General features: G+C 47.9%; 1 protein-coding gene across 1 annotated transcript in view; it reads right to left on the bottom strand.

The window, feature by feature from the left end:
- BAZ1A (bromodomain adjacent to zinc finger domain 1A) overlaps positions 1-22,345 on the bottom strand; it is a 296,099-nt gene that overhangs the window by 125,861 nt on the left and 147,893 nt on the right. The gene's annotated exons all lie outside the window — the stretch shown is intronic.

Below are 22,345 nucleotides of genomic sequence, written 5' to 3'. Positions count from 1 at the left end.
AAGCAGGGAGGCATGGGTGGGGCTGTAAGGAATCTGCAGCTAGATAGAGTCTCTACCAGATAATGTGTTATTGAAGGTAAGTAACTTGTTTATCTGATAGACTTCTAGCTGCAGATTCCTTACCTTTGAATCAGATACCCAAGCAATACCATACCAGCGGTGGGTTGCGGACTCATGGACTAGACTAAAAAGTCTTGCAGGACTGAGCGGGCAGAGTGCCTGTCCCTGTGCACTTGACCATCAAGGCAATGTTTCGCGAACGTGTGCAATAATGCCCACGTCGCTGCCTGACCGATGTTTTGGACTAGGAAACCCCATGCCAAGGCCGTAGTCGCAGCTTTTCCCTTGGTGGAATGGGCCCTTAATCACTCAGGGGGCTGCTTCTTCGCCAAGGCTTAACATATTTTCATGCAGAGAACAACCCAGCGAGATGGTCCTTTTTTGCACTGCCTTTGTTTTCTTTACTCCCACGTACCACACAAAGAGTTGGTCATTCACCCAGAACTCTAATGCGGTCAAGGTAGAACGACAACGCTCTTTGTGTCCAGCGATGGAGACGCTCCTCTTCCTTAGAGGGAAGTGGGGAGCAAAGAAGGTGGGCAAAGTGGTGGACTGACCCAGATGGAATGGGGTCATAACCTTTGGTAAAAAAGATGCCCTGGTGCGAAGCACCACCTTGTCCTGAAAGGACATAAGATAAGGAGGCGAGCTGAATAAGACCAGTACCTCACTCCCCCTCCGGACTGATGTTATCGCCACTAAGAAGGTTGTTTTGATGGTCAACAGCAGGAGGGCACAATTGTGTAAAGCACAGCTTTCCAAACTTTTCATGTTGGTGACACTTTTTGGAGATGCATAATTTTGGGACACGGTAAGGCAGTGTAGCGAGCGATCGTAGCGAGCGAGCCCGAACCACCTAAGGCGGGGCTCGGGGGGGTTCTCACTCACTCTGTCTATCTCCCTCTCTCTCTCTTCCCCTCCCCCCTCTGTCAGCCCCCCTCTGTCAGCCCCCCTCTGTGCCCCCCCTTCTGTCGCCCCCTTCCCCCTGTCGCCCCCTTCCCCCTGTCGCCCCCTTCCCCCTGTCGCCCCCTTCCCCCTGTCGCCCCCTTCCCCCTGTCGCCCTCCTCCCCCTGTCGCCCTCCTCCCTCTGTCGCCCTCCTCCCTCTGTCGCCCTCCTCCCTCTGTCGCCCTCCTCCCTCTGTCGCCCTCCTCCCTCTGTCGCCCTCCTCCCTCTGTCTATTCCAGACAGTAGACAGAAGGGGTATGTCGGTTAGATGGGAACATGCCAACGCATTTCTTTACAGACCAAGATATTTTTTTTAAGAATAAAATAAAACAAATTGACCCGGTGGGGAACGAGGACACGGACAGTTCTATTAAAAAGCTAACAATATTTGTTACATTTTTTTTTATTTTTTTTCGCTTCCTGCAGAATATATTGTTGGAATTCTTTTTCTTTTCCATACACAGAGCAGACATAAGCTTTGCACAGACGAGCTGGTCGCGTGCCCTCCTGTGTAGAAAGCCTGGCACTTTGCACTCTAACAGTGTTTTGTATTTAAATTTCTCTAATTTCGCCGAAAGTATTTGAATGACTCATGGTCCCCCACATGCCAGCTCTGTTTCTCGTCGGCGCGAGGGGGGGTGTGTTTTATCAGACAATCAGGTGTTTTCAACAGAGACCAGGGGAGAGTGGGTGAATGACGTCGCCGGCAGAGTCCTTAAAGCACAGCTTAATGCCTCTTAATTACCAGCAGTTATGTGCTAAGTGCCCATAAATACCGGTGTCATCCTGCGGTACAAAAGGGGGTGGTGATGGACGGAGCATCTGAACCAATCAAGCACTCACACCCAGTCAACAGATCTGGGTTTAATCCATCACCGTTCTTTAGCCCACTCTGCCATCCCAGTTCAGACATGGCTATATGCAAATCAGTCTGACCCTGTGCCTCATGGGAACAGTCCAGCCCGAACTGCCATGCCATGTCTTCCCTGGACCGGAAACAAGCTTCCGAGGACCGGTTTCTGGCATTACAGCCGTCTTCAGACCGGCTTGCTTGAATCCAGTGGCAAAGTGAGCAAGGGACTCACGTCTGAGCATACCCTGCCACACTTATGGCGACACACCCACCCTTTGCAGGCGACACAGTACTGTGTTGGGACACACAGTTTGGAAAGCTCTGGTGTAAAGGCTCAAAAGGAGCGCACATCAAATACACGAGAACCAAATTAAGGTCCCATTGTGGCATAATAAAGGGCACTGGTGGAAACAAGTGAACCAGCCCTTTCAGAAATCTATTTACAATAGGAGATTTAAAGAGAAGGGTGGTCTGGCAGCCGTAAAAAAGCAGAGAGCTCGAAAAGTAACCCCCCAAGTGAACCCAAGGCAGAGCCCTGCTGGGCAAGGGTCAGAATGAATAAAAGGACAGCAGAAAGAGGGTTAATAGACCTTTCTGTACAGTATAATACACATTTCTGCCAACAGCAGGCATATACCGACTTAGTGGAGGGCCGCCTGGCCGCCAGAATAACATTACAGACTTCGAGAGGAAGGTCAAAAGCCATCAACTGCCGCCGCTCAATCTCCACGCATGGAGACAGAGTTGATAGGTTCGGGTGGAGAACCCTCCCCTGTGACAGAAGATCCTCCCGAAGGGGCAGCATGATCGGAGGATCGACTCATGCTCAGATGCAATGGATACCAGACTCTACTTGCCTAGTCCGGCGCCACAAGGATGACTTGGGCCCCGTCATTTCTGACCTTCATCAGAACCCTGGGCAGAAGTGGTATGGGCGGAAAGGCGTACAACAGGCCAGCACTCCACTCACGTCAAAACGCATGGCTGAGCGAAAGCCGCCTTGGAAACTCCAGCGCGCAGTACTGCTGACATTGCGAGTTCTCTTCAGAGGCGAACAATCTAACCAAGGTTCACCCCACTGCTGAAAGAGACGTTAAGGTCACCTCTGACTGGAGACGCCATTCGTGATCCGCTAGGCTTTTGACGGCTGAGATAGTCTGACCTGGCGTTCAGGGAACCTGCAAGCTGTTGAACCACCAGGGATATGCCCTGATGTTCCAGCCACGTCCAGAGACGCAGGGCCTCTCGACAAAGGGTCCATGACCCCACCCTGCTTGTTGCAGTACCACATGGCGGTAGTGTTGTCCGTGAACACCTGCACCAACTTCCCCTTGACAGAGGAAAGAAATGCTTTCAATGCCAAGCGAATCGCTCGGAGCTCCAACACATTTATGTGAAGCCCCGACTCCTCCGGAGACCAGTGACACCTGATCTCCATCTCTCCCAAGTGGCCGCCCCATCCCAGAAGTGATGCATCAGTCACGATTGTGAAATCCAGTTGGGTAAGTGAGAGGTCTGCCTTTGACCCAATCTCGTACGTTAACCACCATTTCAGATCCTTCGGACTTCCTTCCAAGATCTGAACCATGTTGGTGATATTTCCCTGATGCTGTGCCCATTGGAACGTCAAGTCCCACTGCAGAGCCCGCATACGCCATCTCGTGTGTCTTACCAACAGGATGCAGGAGGCCATGAGGCCCAAAAGCCTCAGTCAACCTCACCGAAATCCAGGATAGAGTCTGAAATATCCGAATCATAACCTGAATATCCTGGACTCGCTGCTCGGCAGGATAAGCCCAAAACTGCACTGAGTCCCGAACAGCTCCGATGAAAGGGAGCGTCTGAGAAGGAGTCAGGTGGGACTACGGCACTTTTAAGAGAGCCCTAGCGAATGCAGGAAGTACGCCATAGTCTGAAGGTGGGAGACAACTGCCTGAGGCAAAGACGCCTTCAACAGCCAGTCATCGAGGCAGGGGAAGACTGACACCCATAACCTGCGCAGATGAGCTGCAACCACCACCATCACCTTGGTGAACACCCGAGGGGCACTGGTACGGCCGAAGGGGATCACTGTAAACTAAAGTGCTTGTGGCCTACCTTGAACCGTAGGTAACACCTGTGGCCCACCAAGATGGGAATGGGAAAATAGGTATCCTGCAGGTCCAGCGCTGCGATCCAGAGCCAATGAGAGCATTTAGAATTTCTCCTTTTTGAGGAAGAGATTGACGGTCCGAAGATCCAAAATGGGCCAAAGACCCTTGTTCTTCGAAATTAGAACGTTGCGGGAATAACAGCAACGGCCTACTTCTGAAACTGGAACCATTTCTATAGCTTCTTTGGCCAAAAGAGCAGTAACTTACTCCAGGAGCAGTTTTAAGTGATCCTCCGCCAGCCGTTCATGACTTGGCAGAATAGGAGGAGGAAAAGAAAAGAAAGGAAGAGATGAATAGCCCTCCTGCACGATCGGCAAGACCCACTTCGGACAACTTCTGAGCTCCATTCCGAGGACAGAATTTACAACGTCCAAGTGGGGCTCGGTCAGTCTGTGCAAGACGGTGGCTAGGATAGGGCTGACGCGGCTGGAAACCCCTTCTGTTGCTGCAAAAGGAAGACTGGCTACGAGTAGAGGCCCAAGGATCTGGCTGTAGCTAGAGTCTTGAACTTGACCAGAGCAGAGTCAGCATTTCCCCCAAAAAGGCAGCCTCCATCAAAAGGTATGTTTATCAAATTGTCTTGGACATCCCCCGAGAAGACAGTTGTACAAAACCAGGCATGGCGCCTCAAGGCCACTGTCAATGTAATAGACCTGCCCAGCGAATCTGTATTATCCAAACCACACCGAATGGTGAATTTTGCTGTATCCCTGCCATCCTTGACAGCCTGGGAGAGCACAGCACAGGCCTCCTCCAGGACTTGTGGCAGCATTTGTGGAACCATCTCCCAGAGAGAGTGGGAGAAATGGTCCAATAAGCATGCAGTATTCACCGACCGCAATGCCAGACTGGAGGAAGAATACAACTTATTTCCCAAAGAGTCCAGTCTCTTGGAATCCCTATCCGGAGGGGCGGAAGGGAATGTGCCCTAGGAAGTAGAGGCCTGCACCACCAAACTTTCTGTGGTGTGGTGTTGGCTGAGGAACTTTGGGTTGCCCGGTGCTGGCGTGCAATCGTCCTGTTTACAGGAGTCCCTGCGCTAGGCTTGGATCAAGTTCCTAGTAGGACGTCCGTAAGTGCCTCACTAAAGGGCAAAAGGGGTTCAGAGGTGGAAGCCCCAGGTTGAAGCACTTCGGTCAGGAGATTAGTCCTGACCTGCACTGAGGGCAGGTCCAGTCCAAGGACCTCAGCTGCCAGCTTAACCACCGCAGCATTGGTAGCCACTGTAGGTGGAGCGAGCATTAACTGGCACGGAAAGTAAAGAACTGACATCCGCACCTGGGTGGCGGCTATGTAGGCAAAGCAACATAACCGACGCTAAAGACATCATGGACGACACGCGGAGCTGAATGGAGCCACCAGACATCACGTGCAATGGGTATTTATTGGAAAGTGGGTTATTGGAAGGGGCAAATGTTGGTCTGCTACTGGCAAAAAGGCCACTAACACGTGGTATGACTCAGCCTTGGTCTTAGAAAATTATTCCTATGCTCAGCCCTTGGTAACGTGGCTGCGAGCAGACAGGCTTAACTTCAAAGACAGGCAGACCCCCCCAGGATATAGCGGCATGGGTTAGCAAATTTAGCGATACAAATATGGAAATTTAGCTGCACAAATATGGAAATTTAGCGGCATTTTTGCGGCACTTTATTGTACTCATAATCATTCATTCTCAGCCTTACATCAATGGAAACTGTTTTAGCAGAGTAATCCGCTTTGAAATAGGCAGCCTGGGATATGGAACAGAGGAAGCAGCCCAAAGGTGAAGGCTGTTCTCCCTTGAAAATGCAATCCTTCATTTGCTTTAGTATAGGTTCTGAGTGTATTATCTTGACTTATACTGGATGCTCCCTTGTGTCTGGACAAAGCCATACCTCTGAAGAGCTCAAACTAGACCGAAACACGTGGGCACTCTACAGAGCCAGAAACAGGCATGCTGTGACAGTAAGAAGTAAAAACATGCAGGCATGTACTGTCTTCAAATATAAAACTAGACCAACTAGAATAAAGGAAAACTTCAAATAATAATTGTATGACAGTTGAAAATTTAAAAAAGCTCAAACGGGATGGCCGCATAGACGCCCGGCTCCGCCGCTCGCCCTCGCCTTTCGCCCCATCCTGGCACTGATCCTGCATCCCGATTGCGGCCAAATCCGGCTGAATATCTCTGGAGTGCGGCGATATCACTCCGACACGACACCTATTCCTGACGGCCGAGATCCATCGCCCCAAACTTTCCGGCCCTGGCACTGACCGGGCCGGGACCTTGCGTGACGCTGCAGCCGGTGCACGGCTGCACAACAGCGGCCCGAGAGATCTTCGCCCGGTGATCCGGACCGGGACTTTCGATTGGAGCGGCCAGAGACGGCAGATCGGGGATTGCACTGACACCCCAGAGCAACCCAACAACGAATTGTGCATTTGCCTGCCACTGGTCGCACACTCGGCTGCGCCTGCCGACATACGAACCGGCTTCGCCCCACCCCATGCACTGCCGGCGACCGATGGATACCCCTACAGTGTTGCTCTGAGTGAGCATTCGGTGATGCCCGGCGAGTGCTTTGCAACGCGGTGGGTGTTTTCTGTTCCCGTATGTGCCGGTTGAGATCTGCTGGTGCGTGGTGGACGGCGATTGATTTCCTGGCGGCCGGTGGGGCTTGCTTCTTTTCCTGCTCTGGGGTACCTGGCGAGAGCGGCTCACCACACTGACCGGTACTGGGGCGATGGAACTCACAACGCGAGATGTCCTACTGGCCCTCGCAGATTTGCATTCCGAATTGAGGAGTCGCTTACTACACGGTGATGACTTGCAGATAGTGGCGCTGTGTCCAATGGCGGACGGCCAGACGGCTGGTCCAGAGCCCGACATCTCCTGGTGTGTTGGCGCTGAGGACCCCCTGAACTGGGTGCAGTCAGATTGTGGATTTGGTGGGGCCTGCAGCCGAGCTTCTGTGCTTGCGGATGTTCTCACCCGCCAATCGGCTGTTATTGCTCCTGACCGTCCTTACTTTGTTTTTGCGATGGCTAGTGTGTTCTGGAGCTGCGCAATCACATTGTCTTCTTTCCGTCTCCTTGCTGCTACATTGGCTCCAAAAGTGACTGTGGACGCATCGCATCTGCTTCCCTACACCGTGCGGCGCCTTATTACCTCGACCCGGACTGGACAAGGCTGAATCTGGACTTTTTACATACTTATTGGATGTTCTGATGCCGGACTGTAACGTAGCTTGTGGGTGCGACTTTGAGTGCCCGGGATGATTCTACATTGTTGTTTGCCCTCCATTATGGTGGGCTCTTTGTTCGTCAGGATGGGTAGGTGGGGGCGTGTCTGGGGCCGGAGCTAGGGCCCTCCTCCTGTTTTTCCCTTTTTCGGGTTTTCTAGGGCGACAGGCATGCCTATGGGGGGGGGGCCGTGGCCTTCCGCTGCATGCTGGGTGGGGTGTGTTTTTTTGTTTCTCTGTCTCTATGGCCCGCTTTTTCTTTCTTCTTCTTTCCTTCTTTCTTAATAACACTTCCTTTATAACTTTTAGTTGGAGTCGGGGGTTTAGGTTCCTCGAGTGGATGATTATTTGTGTCCCTTTTTGTTGCAGGATCCTGTTCATATTAATCGCTTAGTGGGTGGGTTATTGTGCCTCGATGGACTGCTCTCGGACTTGTATCCTCTTGTTGTGTTCTCATTGATGCGCTGAATTGACGGCTATTGTCCCTACATGTGCACAGCACAGTGAATGATGTCGTAATGTTGCATTTACTCTGATTCTTCAATTTTATTTGATCTGGACTCCTTCCACATCCTGTAAAACTGCTGTCAATTCTGATCGTCTAACCTGATTTATTGTTGCCGGCATCGCTGGAGTTCACCATGTCACTATCCTGTGTTGCTCGATAATTTGCCCTCTGGATGTTATTTCATGGCCTTCTGACCTTTATTTGATTTGCGTGCGATTTATCCTGCTAGCGTATTTTTCAGCTAATCCTCCGATTGCGACTCTTTGCATTGTTGATAATATGTTGGGTTCATAGCCCCCTCTTTGCTTACTGCGGATCGCATGTCGACTGCTTTTTTTCATTTATAAACTTTAAAATTAACCTGATTTATCCTGTGCTCGACGGTCACCTTTTCATATGTGTCATTTTGACCTCTGGCTGGTTTTTCTCTAGAGACTCCTGAGCCGTTCTATTGTTACATGTGTGCTACACATTGATTTTGAGGCCGGCCAAGTCGGTTGTAGGCCCGTGTCTGTATGCTTTGGTGATTCAATAAAGGTTTTAAAAAAAAAAAAAAAAAAAAAGCTCAAACGGAACTCCACACAAGAACAAAGCCTCAAATGTAAGCAATGAGCTCTGTCCACTAAGTCCCACCATGAATGTGCACAGTGCTATTTCATGTTTAGCAACAACTGGATCCATACTTAGCAAAACGTCCTAGCGAGCATTCCATCTTGATCACAAAATTATTGAACGCACAGAAAATCACGTTTCAAAAGTCCAACAATCAAGAAATAGGTAATGCAAAGTGTATTCACCAAATGACTACGTCCCATCTTAAAACATCCCTTCAATGAAATGTGAAGAAGCAATTAAAAACTCCAAGATCATGCTCTAGAGGAGAATTACAGAAATAAAACAGGATAAACATGTAAATGAATGTGCCAAACTAACGCACGCAATCTCAACACACAATAAAAGGGCATTATGGACCCTGGTTGGAGAGGGCTCTAGATCTTATCTACAGCCCAATGGCCTGTACATATGAAGAAAATAATGGGAAGTCCATATAAAGTCCCTTTACAAATCATCTGTCATTGCAGATTTCACGGGCACTTTGGTAAAAATCGCGCTTACAAAAGATCCGATTTCGCGGGCACTTTTGTAAAAATCGCGGCATTTTTACAAAAGTGTCTATTTCGAAATCGCGAAATCCTGGAGGGTCTGGACAGGTATGTAAAGCATTTAAAAACACAATTTAAGTAAATAATTAGGACAACACAAAATAAAAATCCAGCACCAATTTATAAAAATAGGTAATATCTGTATCTTTTAAATAACACCACAACGAAAAAAATCCACTGTAGGGAACCAGAGATATGCATTTTTAAAGATTAGTCACCTTCTAGTGCTTAGAAACCAGCAGTGCCCCTTTTAGTCATTTCGTTTTCTCTGTCAGGGACACAACTTTAGAAATTGTTCTGAAGAATTTTCTCACCACTGTAGTGGGCCGCTTTCTCCAGCAGGCTGGGTCCAATTAGAACTCCTTCCTGAGGTTCTGCTTGCAGGTCCCAAAGTATTCAACACACAATCCAAGGTCCTGGAATCTCCAAGAGGGTCCTTGAAAGTGTGAAACTTCAATTCCGCAATCCACTTGAACAAAACCCTTACAAATCCACTGGTACTCCAGCCTGGGGATTCTTTGTGGGCGGTCCTTACAAATCCACTGGTACTCCATGCTTGGGATTCTTTGTGGGCGGTCCTTACAAATCCACTGGTACTCCATGCTGGGGATTCTTTGTGGGGCGGTCCTTACAAATCCACTGGTACTCCAGCCTGGGGATTCTTTGTGGGGCGGTCCTTACAAATCCACTGGTACTCCAGCCTGGGGATTCTTTGTGGGGCGGTCCTTACAAATCCACTGGTACTCCAGCCTGGGGATTCTTTGTGGGGCTGTCCTGGTGACTTCTATTAACCTGTAGGTTGCAGGGAGTCCACTCTTGAGTCCTTTGTCAGCAATGTAATCCACAGGGCTGCAGTTTCACTTTGTGCAGTCTTCAGAGGTCAGGCCTTATAAATCTTTGCACAGCAAAACTTCTCAGCAGGGCACTTCTTGCTTCATTCAGTTTCAAGCAGCAGATCTGGAGGGCTCTGCCCCTCTCAAATATGTATTCAAAATTCTCTGGGTCAAGCACCAGGTCACTTCGGACCAATGAGAGCAGGGTAACTCCTCATAGTTATGACCACATCCTGTAGAGCAGAGGTCTTCAAACTTTTTGATGCCGAGACCCCCCTGTAAAACATTTTTAGGCATAAGGACCCCCTCCTGACCAAAATGTCTAGAACTTTGTACTCACCATCATCGACAACTAAATGCGCCCCCAATTGCCAGGGAAAATCATTTTACGCTGGGGAAATAGAATTAAACATTGTTTAGCAAACCAAAGGTTTAAGGGTGACTGTGGTTCCTGGTCTTTTGGTTTTTGTTATTTGTTTTGGTTTTTGGTAACCATCTTGGCCGAATAAACAATCAATTCAGAAGGCCACAAGAAAATGCTAAGAGGCTGGCTGCCTGGGTGTCCAGTCACCTAGGCTATAATTATGTTCACGTGGTATAAGTACGGCTATGGGGTATGCCCTTGTGATTTGCGTTCTTGGGCTATACTCAAAGGTCATCTTGAAGCAGACTACCTATGCTCACGGTGAAGCTCTTTTTCCTTGCAGGTGACCTATGACCTCTTTCACATCAGTACCCCTAGAAGTGTCCTACTTTGCAAGCCATATGTTCAGAACAGTGGGAGGCTTAGTGTCTGGAAGGAGAATGACATCCAGTGTGAACACGTGTGCCCATGCACTTGGTGCAGGGGGAACATCCTTTACAACGTGGATTTTACTCCGCAATGCTATCACAACACGTCCGTTACAACGCAATTCGTAACCACGACTTGCGCTGGAGGGCGCTAGTGGATTAAGAATAGTATATTTACTATTCCAACACCTTCCCTAGTGTCCACGGGGACTGGTGTTAGAATAGTAAATTATACTATTCTCAATCTGCGCCCCCAACGCAAGTCGTGGTAACGACTTGCGTTGTAAGGGACGCGTTGTGAAAGCACGCGTTGTAATGGAACGCGTTGAAATGTCGTACATCCGGTGCAGGTGCAGGGCTACATGTTGCACGGTCAGACTGGCTCAACTGAGCCTTCGTCTTGGGAAGGCCTTCGCAGGGTGAGGGCCAGAAGAGAGGCTGTGATAGGTAGCAAAATACACTCATCTAGAGATGGAAGTCAAAAGACACCGGTTTCATTTTTGTGGGTGACGTTCATTGTACCCAGAGGTACCTACCAACCACAGGTAATCTAACAGAGAGGTAAATTGGATTATTCAACATCACACAGGCTGTCGACAAGGAGCTGAGTAGCCTCCAAATCAGCACACATGGTGATTCTGTGAGAGTCTGGCCTTGACATGATACAGACAGCTGTTTACCACACACCGTTGTCTCCTCCTTCTCCCCTCCCCGGTACCTGGTTGATTAAAGGTAGCATGTGTTCTATATGAGCTGAAGACTCACAAAGAATTCACTGCTGCAGTGTGTCAACGATATCTTGTTGAAAATGTCTTACTGGCACACAGAATGTAAGGTGTACACAGTCTTCACCCTTTATTCTTTCCAGCACGACTGCTCATCCCTGTCTGGTAAAGCTGATATGAACTAGTTCACAATTCCATGCATTAATTCACCATGTTAAAAATAAATGCAAACAATGTTAAAATAGCTCAATTTGAAATACCATGCCCAAGCCTTTCCAGAGTTCTACACATGAACAAATAACCAGCACTTTTCTTTGGAAATGGTGGCAACCGTAGTTGAACAAAGGCATCATATTAAACTGTTGCTACAAGAATGAAAATGTAAAGCACACTGAAAATAAACATTTGAAAGTCATAAAAATGAACTGTAGCCTTTGGCCCAACCCTGGAATTTATATTGAAGTACATTTCAGCTTCCAGGCCACATGTGAGACCTAGATGTTTGATCTGCAGAAATCAATTAAAGAAAAGTTGAGTGCTTGTTAAAATTTGCTGTAAGGAGGCCAGTAGGGAGATTGATTAAGTAATGTGGTTTATCCTAATCTGCTCCAAATTAAGACAATTTAGTAGGCAACATAATAGTACCATCATAAACCCACGCCGTTCCATTATGGTGCTGCTTATTTGAGCAGAATGCACAACCAATTGTGTTTAATAATATTGGAATTGTGTAGGCTTTACCATGAAATATTTTGATGCTGTAAAAATATTTGGCTTTCTCAATTATTGAAAAAATCTATTCTCCGTTCAGACGAATAACATGAGCATTGGCACTTTTATTAAACCATGCTGCCTGAATCTTTCTCTGCAGTGATATTTAAACAAATGTAAAAGCAATGATGTTTCAGACATCAACTTTGCCATCTTCAGTAGTCCATTCACTGCACTTATCTTACAAACAAGTTAATCTCTAAAAGCTTAGTTGAAAAGTAAAAAAATATATATGTATATCTTCATTTTGCATAGTTAACATCTTTCCAAGCATTTCACTGTGAATGTCCATTGCCAGCAGCATCAAGCCTCAAACGGTTATGCGCTGTGTTTAAAGACAAACATTCTCTCTTCCATTGTGTTTCTCTGGAGCAATAAATTAAATCTGGCGCGGAGTTCAGGCAGCATAAATAAATAGACACACATGCAGGAAAAAATAAAAATGGACATAACACAGAAAATAAAAATTAACCGGAGCCTTTGCCCAATTCCCCTCATGGCTCAATCAGGGAAAACAATAAGGATTTATTTGTGTGCGCAAGATAGTTTTAGTGTATGTCTGCAACGGGGAAGAGGCAGGTTACCTAATTAAGCTGTGAACTTTTGGGTTGCCTTGGAAATCGGCCCGTAGTAACAAAGAGATCCTAATGAAGAGGCAGCAACGAGCCACAAAGAAGGACACGAGGTGAAAGCAGGGATGGCCAAGGAAGGCAGCAGTGACGTGTGAAATATTGCAGAACTCCCTCGAAGCACGGGCTGCATTGCAAAGGTTCTGGTCCATCTTTATGGACAAAGTTTGCGGGCATTTCAAGATATGCATGCTGCAGTCTCTCTGATTGGAGGACAGGTTATGATGACATAGCCACATTATGATTGGCTCATTTTACATACTCCTCCAATCATAGAGCCTCCTGAGATGCAAGTATTTCTAATCCAAAACGTTTCGGATTCGAGGCAGACATGTGGCTGGTGAATGCGTGACCCCCTTCTGATGACTCCACGACCCCCCTGGGGGTCGCGCCCCATAGATTGAAGACCTCTGCTGTAGAGTGTGGCATTATTTTGTCCCAGAGTGCACCAATCTTCCAAATCCATAATGGCTGATTTTCCGGCAAGGAGGTAAGAGCTGGCTAAACACACCCCCTGGGATGGCTTATCTCCATGGACTCTCCCCCTACCATCTTCACATACCTTTCTTAAGCCTAGCCCCGACTCTGGGTCGAGTGTCAGAGTGAAACTGAAACCCTGGCCTCCCCTCTGCCTTTGAAGAGCATGGTTTACGACTCCACCCCACGGCCTGGCATTCCTATAGACCAGCACACTGCCCTCCCAGCAGGGCTGGTTAACCCCAAGGGTTCTTAATCACCTCTTCAAAGCAGCCTGGCTAATCCACTTAACTCTGACCAATCAGGGCAGACCACTGGAAGGATGAATTTGGACTTACAAACAAGAAAGTCTTATAACTTCTTGAATGTAAATTTTAAGAGAAATTAAACAATATAATAGTGTTGGATTTTCCCTACCATTCTAGTAAGAGTTTGAAAGGTAGCTCTATCTCCTTCCTATCAGGAGTTATTATTTAATAACTCCCTGCCATGTTAACCCCTTCCATGCTGGGCCGATTCTGCTCCTGTGCTGCAGATTTCAGCGCGGATGCGGTCATGACGGCCCCCAGCCGTCATCAGCACACAAGCACTGTAGTGCATGACGGCTGGGGGCGGTCATCAGCATGCAAGGGGTTAACCTATGGGCCATGGGATTTGCAATGGGGAAAATTACTTGGGCCAGTTTTCCCTAATTTTTTACAGGAACCCCACCCCTTGTGCAACTAGAGGAGACTTAAGGGGTTCTGAATCTGCAGAAATATTGCAGATCCTCCTTACCCAGTGCTCCTAGCATCAAAGTCGAATTTGAGCAGCACTTTAACACAATGTGGGGAGTGAAATGTGAAATTTCACTTTACCCAGGCATATACAAACTCATTTTAAAAGGGTGTACTTTATAGATAACTGACCCCCTACCCCTGGGATACCTAGGGGAGACCCTGGGGGTCCGTAATATGCCAAAACATTGTAGGTTTTCAATTTTTAAGTGCCCCTACCACTAAAGTCGAGTTTGGGCACAATTTACTGTTTAAAAGTAGTCCTAGCACCCAGTGCTGCTTTTAAACTGACCTCCGGCTTCAGCAAAAAGCTGCTGGCCTCTAAACTGCCATGCCTCAGGGTACTGGGGACTTCTAGGTAGTTTCAATCCCCTGCCCTATTATATACGGGGGGCTTATGGGGTAGGTCATGCCAATTACAGGGGTACCCCACCATACCATAGTGTACCCTGGTGTTTTAACTGTATTCTAATGTGTTCCTTTCAGCTCAGCACTGGGCCTGGTTAGGCAGAGCCCAGGGTCAGTCAAAATCAGTTACCACCAGCATCAGTCAGTAAAAAAGGTTGGGGCTGCCCAGGGCACAGGATGACTGTTGCCTGGGAAATTCAAAGATAAGGGATCGGCAGCTAGAAGTCTTTATCAGATATGCACATCCAGTTACAGACCATCCTGCCGATAGAGACTGAACTGCAATATAAACCCCAGCACACCTGCAAGGGTAAAGGCATCCCTAGAACATTCCCAAACATCTCTGGAAAAGGATTTAAGGATTCAGTTCTATCTCATACGCCTCAACTGAAAACTACCCATCCCACATCAAATGTCTTCAAAACAAAGTACACTATGTCACCTGGAGCCTCCAATAAAGACCGCTCTGGTGGACCTGAAGAGCCCTTGCCACAAGTGTTCACTCAATGGGCTTCCAATTTAGACCATCCTGCTGATCTGAAGTTTTAATTAGACCACTTTGGCCCATTAGCCGAACCCCTTTCTTATACACCACCAAGACATGACATTGTAGGACTTGCCTGCATTATTCTGCTAAAAACTATCTAGACACAGATTGCTAAAGTTTGGGACATTTCCCAGGCATCAGACTGGATCTAGAATCTTTTCAGCAGTACAGAGTAGCCAGCGGCGCTATACGGCTCCTCACCCACACTGCTCTGTACTGGCGGAGCCTGTATAGGTGCCACTCCTGTGCACCAACGTCACTTGCTTTCGAGTGTCCATGGTCCTAGATGCAGAGCACCAAAAGCAAACTAGTGTTACTACTGTGCAGATTTCTAGACTTGTGATCTTACTAATTAGGTCCAATCACAGAACCGGGAGTTTGGAAGGGTTGGTGAAGAATCTGCTGCTGGATAGCATTGAGACCAAAAAGAGCGTTACTGAAGGTAAGTAACTTTTCCTGATGGAGAATTCTAGCTGCATATTCCTCCCCTTCTGAATAGATAAAGCTGTAGCAATTTGGAGGTGGGTCGATGGATGGACTCAAACTAGAAAGTCCTGCAGGACAGAGCGGGCAAAATGCCCCTCTGCGAACTTGACTGTCCAGAGAACAGCACTTTGTTAACTTGGGGGGACACTGTAGGAAGCTGGCTCTTTACAGGATATCAAAATGAGATGCATCATGTAACGAGCCCAGGGGTTCCCTTAGGAGTGGTCAGGGGGCTTGCTATGAGTTGAAAGCTGGTATATACTATATCAAAGTGAAGTACAGCGTGCGCAGAGCCCAGTGGAACCCCAGAGGTAGGCAGAGGTAAAGTTAGATAGGACCTTACTCTATTTGTGGTAGTGTGGTCAAGCAGTAAGGCAGTATTAGAGGACCGTGTTAAGCATTTGTTGTACACACTCAGTCAGCAAATGAATTCACACAATCAAAGACTGAACTCAGACCAATTTATTTTGTATAAAAATATACTTTATTTTATTTTCTAGAACCAAGTAAGCTTAGTACTTTGCATTAAATATAGTTGTAGTAAACTTTGGATTTTTAATAGTAAATGCACTTTGTTTGGACTTACAGTATAGTTCCAGAGAAATGCAATACTTTGTAACAACAGTACATAGACTTGAATGAGTTTTTCACTAAATTATAGGTAAGTTACTTTTGAGATTACTTTTCTTAATCAAAGTAGTATACCTGGATACTACTCTGGGACATTTCCTGTAAACAGTTAAGTAAAATCATTTTTGTTAGTTAGTGCAATTTTAAAGAATTTCGTTAGGTTTTCAAAATCCACAATTAGAAACTTTTCCAAGAAAAACAAACAGTTAATGTTATCCTATGGAGGAAAATAGTGTTATCGGTTTTACAGTAAGGATTTGGTAGTGGGAGTGGAGGTTCTGGGGTAGACTCAGGGGTCCCCCAGGGTCAAGGATGCACTCTTGTTACACCCTCAGCGGCACTAGGGTGCCTGGGTGCAGAGTGCTGAGGCCCAATGTTATCCAATGGGGGTAGGGGGCCTCTGGTTGGTGGCTGCTGGAAAGCAGGCCACTTGGCTGTGGGAGCAAAGCTCCTGGACTTTAGCTCATGGCAAATAGGGAAACAAAGTAACACCAAAGGTGCACCCTCGGCAGCACTAGGGCGGCCAGGTACAGGGTGCTGTTTCTACGTCGGGCGCTCTCTTGTTTTCGATGGGGAACCTCCTGTTAGCAAAGGCACTGCAGGCTTGAGGACGAAGGTCTTCTGGGTGCCACCACCACTTCGAGAGGTAAGTTGGGAGGATATGGGTTGGTTAGGTACAGTCTGTTTGGGCACACGAGGCTGTGGGGCATTGGGTGCAGGGGTGCCTTTTGGGGTCGGATCTGCTTACCAGCTCCTGGTCGTGGTTGGGGGGACCTTCTAGATTTTGGTTGCAGGCGTCAGCTGAAGGCTTGAGGCAGGTATGGGGTCGTCTGATCTCGGGTCAGAATCCCCGGGGGGACCTCCTCGTGGTGTTTGCGCACTCTAGCTTGGGCCGTGGGTGCAGAGTGGTGCGGATTTGCTGTTTCCGGCTGGGGCCAGAGGTTGCAGGTGAACAAATCTGGTGTTCACGGAAGACAAAGTCTCTGGGGTTGAAGGCAGGCAGGTCCTTCGGGGTTTTCGGGGTTGCTGGCTGCAGGACACAGCGATATTGCCGGAGCAGGTTTGAGGGGGGAGACAGGCCGGTGGGGCTGGGGCCAAGTCAGTGGGCATCTTCCTCTTGTTAGCTGCTGCACGGCTGTTCGGTCCTTCTTGTAGTTTCTTCTCGTCTGAGGAAGCAATGTTCAGGGGTACCCCTAAATACTAGATTTAGGGGAGTTACAGGTAGGTAAAAGGTAGGGACCAATGGGTCCCTTCCCTGGGGAGAGCTCACCCCCCCACTCCCTCCCCCCACCCTTCAGTGGGAGGGGGTGTAAGCCTTTCCCTGGTTGGCTGAGTCTCCCCATATGCAAGATGGCGGGGACTGAGTTATGCTTCACCTTGCATCTCCCACCTGAGGGTTGGAGCTGGCAGAGGTGGGCACACCTCTTTCCCTCACTTGTTTTTTCCGCCGTTTCTCCCGCCCAAAGTGGGGGGTAGAACCAGTGGGGCTCAGTTGTTGAAAGCACAAATGGTCTGGGGAGGCTCACAAAGGCGGTATTGCCTTTGAAGCTTCCCCTTAATGAACTCTGCCCATCCTGGGGGAGGAGGCTTGGCACCTCGTCCAGGGATGTGCATTGTTTCAGGCCCACCGAGAGCAGCAGGCTCTTGACCCAGGGATCCAGAAACATGTCTGGTGGTGGCAGCCTAAGCAGCCACTCACACGGGATGCTAGAAGTTGGTTGAGTTTCAGAAGGCATCTCTAAGATGCACTCTGTCTCACAAGTTACTACTTGTGTAACGATATATCTGTAAGAGACATTAGTTATTTGCTGGGGTTCTCCATCAATGTGCCGAAGTCGCACATGAGTCCCTCTCAGAAGCTCCCCTTCATCGGAGCGGTTCTGGATTTGACCCGGTTTTGGGTATATCCTCCCGAGCAGCGAGTCCGGGATATTCTGGCTATGATTCCGCTCTTTCAGCCTCTAACCCGGGTGTCAGTCAGGATGACCCTCCGGCTTCTGGGCCTGATGGCCTCCTGCATCCTGCTGGTGACACATGCCAGATGGCATACGCGGGCTCTGCAGTGGGACCTGAAGCTCCAGTGGGCACAGCATCAGGGCAATCTGTCCGATCACGTCCAGATCTCGGAGGACGCTGCACGACAGTTGCAGTGGTGGCTCACGAATCACGATTGGCTCAGTGGCAGATCACTCTCCCTTCCCCAACCGGAGCACACAGTGGTGATGGATGCGTCCCTCTTGGGATGGGGGGCCACATGGGAGAGGCGTAGATCAGAGGGCTCTGGTCTCCGGCGGAGTCCCGGCTCAATAACCTTCTGGAGCTGCGGGCGATCAGACTTGCACTGAAGGCATTCTTTCCCTCTATCCGGGAAAGTGTAGTGCAGGTGTTCATGGACACCACCACCGCCATGTGGTATTGCAACAAACAGGGCGGGTTGGGGTTGTGGACCCTATGTCGGGAGGCGCTGCGCCTCTGGACATGGCTGGAACATCAAGGCATTACCTTGGTGGTTCAACACCTGGCAGGTTCTCTGAACGCCAGGGCGGACAAACTCAGCCGCCGGTGATGGTGGATCACGAATGCCGACTGCACTCTGACGTGGCGCACGGTCTCTTTCTGCAGTGAGGAGAGCCTTTTTTAGATCTATTCCCCACCGAAGAGAACGCACAATGTCATCAGTTCTGGGCATTGCAAATTCCAAGGCGGCACTAGCGCGGAGACGCTTTTCATCGCGAGTGGAGCTGAGGTCTATTGTACGCCTTTCCGCCTATACCACTTCTGCCCAGAGTGCTAAAGAAGATCAGGCGGGCCGAACCCAGGTCATTCTTGTGGCTCCAGGCTGGGGTTGAAGAGTATGGTATCCTGAGCAACTCAGTATGAGCACTGATCCCCCGATCCGTCTGCCTCTTCGGGAGGATCTTGTCGCAGCAGCAGGGGACGGTCTTCCATCCGAACCTGTCCAGCCTCCTGTATTTCAAACTGTATTTGAACCTGCATTCAATTGTAAATACTGCATAAGATTTTGCAAAGCATGTATTTCAATTACCTGTGCCAGGCTCGGCTTGGTTCTAGAAATAAAATAATATTTTTATACAAACAAAATTGGTCTGAGTTCAGTCTTTGAGTGTGTGACATCATTTGCTGATTGAGTGTGTACAACAAATGCTTAGCACGTTCCTCTTATACTGCCTTACTGCTCGTCCATACTACCACAAATAGAGTAAGGTGCTATCTACTTTTACCTACCTTTGGGGTGCCACTGGACTCTGTGCACACTATACTTCATTTTGGTATAGTATACACAGAGCCAGCTTCCTACAGTTTTCCAAAGCAATGGAGACCTGATGCTGAAACTGGACCCTGCCACCCCTGAGCCGCTGGAGGTTTATGTTTGGTGCTGCTTTATGCAACCCCCGTGCTGGTCCTAACCCCCCTCAAGCTTGGTCCCTGCCTCCGATTAACTTACCTACAAGTAGTGTGCCCCTCCCTCCCCCCCTCCAGTATCCATTCAAATGCATTGGGCCAAACTCAGATTTTGACCTCTGCACCCAGACGCACCTGTGCCATTGGTGGTGCAGTTTTCCTGCTGACCTTTGGTACCCGAAGACTGGATTTGTAAGTGTATTACTTACCTGTTTTTATCGGGATAGTGTTTTCCAATAGAATAACATTGAACTGTGTTGAAAAGTTTCCAAGTGTTGGTTTTTCAAAGTGAAAATAATTTTTATTTAAAAACCTACTTACCTGCTTGCGAAGATATTGGCCTTAAAATAAAACACGAACAAACCATATTTTTCAAAAATTGTAGGGGCATATCTGCTCATGCAGGTATGCACACACCTGAGATCAGGGACCTAGTACTCTACAGTCAAAGTTGAATCAGAATCCAGGCAGAGTGAGTGTGTGTGAGAAGAGCGGAGGGCACCGGGAAGGAACAGTAAGGCAGAACTGAGACCAGTAGGCTGCAAGGGACGGACACATCCAGAGAATATGAAACAAATCACTGCAATCGTCATCGAATCTCCAGCAGCGGTCGTGAGGCCGTGACTTGGCACAACTCCTGGAGGGTCTGTTACCAGCAGAGAGAACCAGTTTCTGAGCTAGGTTGCTCGGAGAGTTGTGGTGTAAGGCCTTGTGCATCATACATGCAATTTTCAGATGAATTATAGCTTCAAACGGGAGCCAGTTGAGGGCTCTAAGGTCTGAAGAGATGTGAGGTTCTTTTTGTACCGGTGATGGGTCTCACAGCTAACTTGATAGCGGCTCTTAGCGGGGTTGTCGTCAATCTGGGGAGGCCCACTACGCTTACAGCCCCATATGCCACTCTTGGAATTACAAGGGCCTTAACTGCTTGTTTGAAATAGTTTGCTGGCAGCAAGGTTTCAGTTTTCATAGGGTGTTCATGTGGAAATGTGTTCTTTATGAGGAGGCGCTGAAATGCTTCTGCATCTTTAGGTTTCTGCCCATTGTTTCACCTGGCGATTTTGCAGATTCAAAAATGAGCGGTTGTCCTTCGAGTGCTGTTAGGTGCTTCATCCAGTCAATGATGGTGGAGGATTTGTTGGGGGGGGGGGGCAATTAATGAAATGATGAAATGATTACGCACTTGTATAGCGCACGACTACCCGTAGGCATCTCGGCGCTTGTACGAATTCCGCCGAGGAACCCTTCCTGGCCTTTCCCTGTGAGGAGCCCACTCCTGGGCACCCCCAAGGTGAAGTCCGGCATCCTCAGCGTTGTTGGGGCAGTTGTAGAGATTAAGCAAGCTATTGCCCAGAGGTGCAGAGTGGGACTCATGATTAGAATAGGCACCGAGGCGAGAATTATCAGGTCCGAGGAAATTGAGCCAGAGATCCGCCGAAGCAGGAATTGAACCCTGGTCCCGGCCAGACTACTGCATCAGGGTCTGCCGCTCTAACCATTGAGCCACACTTCTCTACATTAAGAGGAACTCAGTTTTGAGGGAATTTAGTTTCAAATGGTTTTTGGCCAATCATGCTTGAGTTTTTTGTAGCGTTGTGTTGAGAGATTTTATGTCCTCCAGTGAATGGATCTTGATGTAGAGTTGGGTGTCGTCTGCATACCTTCGAGAGACTGAGAAGTTTGGTGAGTGGTTCCATGAAAAGGTTGAAAAGTGTGGGTGAAAGCAAGAGCCTTGCGGCACTCTTAACGTGACTGGAACTGGGTTGGACAAGGATTGATTGACCTTGAATCTTTGAGATCTATTTGAGGAAAGAGGTAAACCAGGTTGTAAGAATGTGGCTCTATATATACTGGAACAAAGTAAGGTACAGAGTGTACGGAGTCCCCAGAGGTATGACAGAGGTTAAAGTTAGATATAACCTTACTCTCCAAAGTGGTAGCTTGGTCGAGCAGTAAAGCAGTATCAGAGGACAGTGTAAATCATTTGTTGTACACACCCAGTCAGCAAATGGTCTCGCACACTCAAGAACTGAACTCTAGGCCAATTGTTGTTATATCAAAAGATATAATGGTTTTATTTTAGAACCAACAGATCTCAAAATATACTTCTCAATATGAGTGACTTTAGATAATTACCTTGCAGAAAGGGAATAGACTTTGTAAGTACAATAGCTACAGTGGTTCCAGTAGGCAACACAATTCTAAACATAATTTAATATTGAGCTCAATGGGTTTTCTCCATAAATACAGTTGATTACTTTAAGGATTACTTTTCTAACCACAGGACTGGATCCTGGATTCAGTCCGGGGCCTAAGCTGTAAACAGTTAAGTAAAAGCGTTTTGGTTACAGTTGTGATTTTTAAAGAATATAAATGTATTTTCAAAGTTGACACTTCAAACCTTTTCAGTGAAAAACTAGCAATGTTATCCTATGGGAGGAAATTCAAGTCACAGGTAAAGTAGGTTCTCGTTATTTTTGTAATCCAGTGCTGGACTCCTAGGTTCAGCACTGGGGTCTCTACCTAAGACAGGTAAGTAATTACGTTGCAGTAGTTGGTACGATTTGTAAGGAATATTTGTAGTTTGCAAAAATAGACAGAAGAAATTTCACAGAAAAGCAGTCAATGGTTTCCTATGGAAGAAATTTAGGTTACTAGTAAAACACAGTTATGATTACTTTTGCGGTTCAGTACTGGGCTAAAAGGTACAGTACTGGCTTCTCTCACAGATCACAGGCGAGTACTTTGGAATTCGTTATTCGGACGATTTTAGATGAATATTTTAAAATTTCAAAACGACAGAAATTTCAGGTGAAACCAGTCAATGTTAGCCTATGGAAGTAAAGTGAGTCATCGGCTTTTAGGTAAGTACTTGACTTGCAGAGTTAAGGTTCTAGGCATAGACTCGGGGGTCCCCAGGGGTCAGGTAGGCACAGTTGGTACA

Source organism: Lissotriton helveticus, chromosome 9 (assembly GCF_964261635.1).
Source record: "Lissotriton helveticus chromosome 9, aLisHel1.1, whole genome shotgun sequence".
NCBI lineage: Eukaryota > Metazoa > Chordata > Amphibia > Caudata > Salamandridae > Lissotriton > Lissotriton helveticus.
This window is presented reverse-complemented; position numbering and strand designations above follow the sequence as displayed.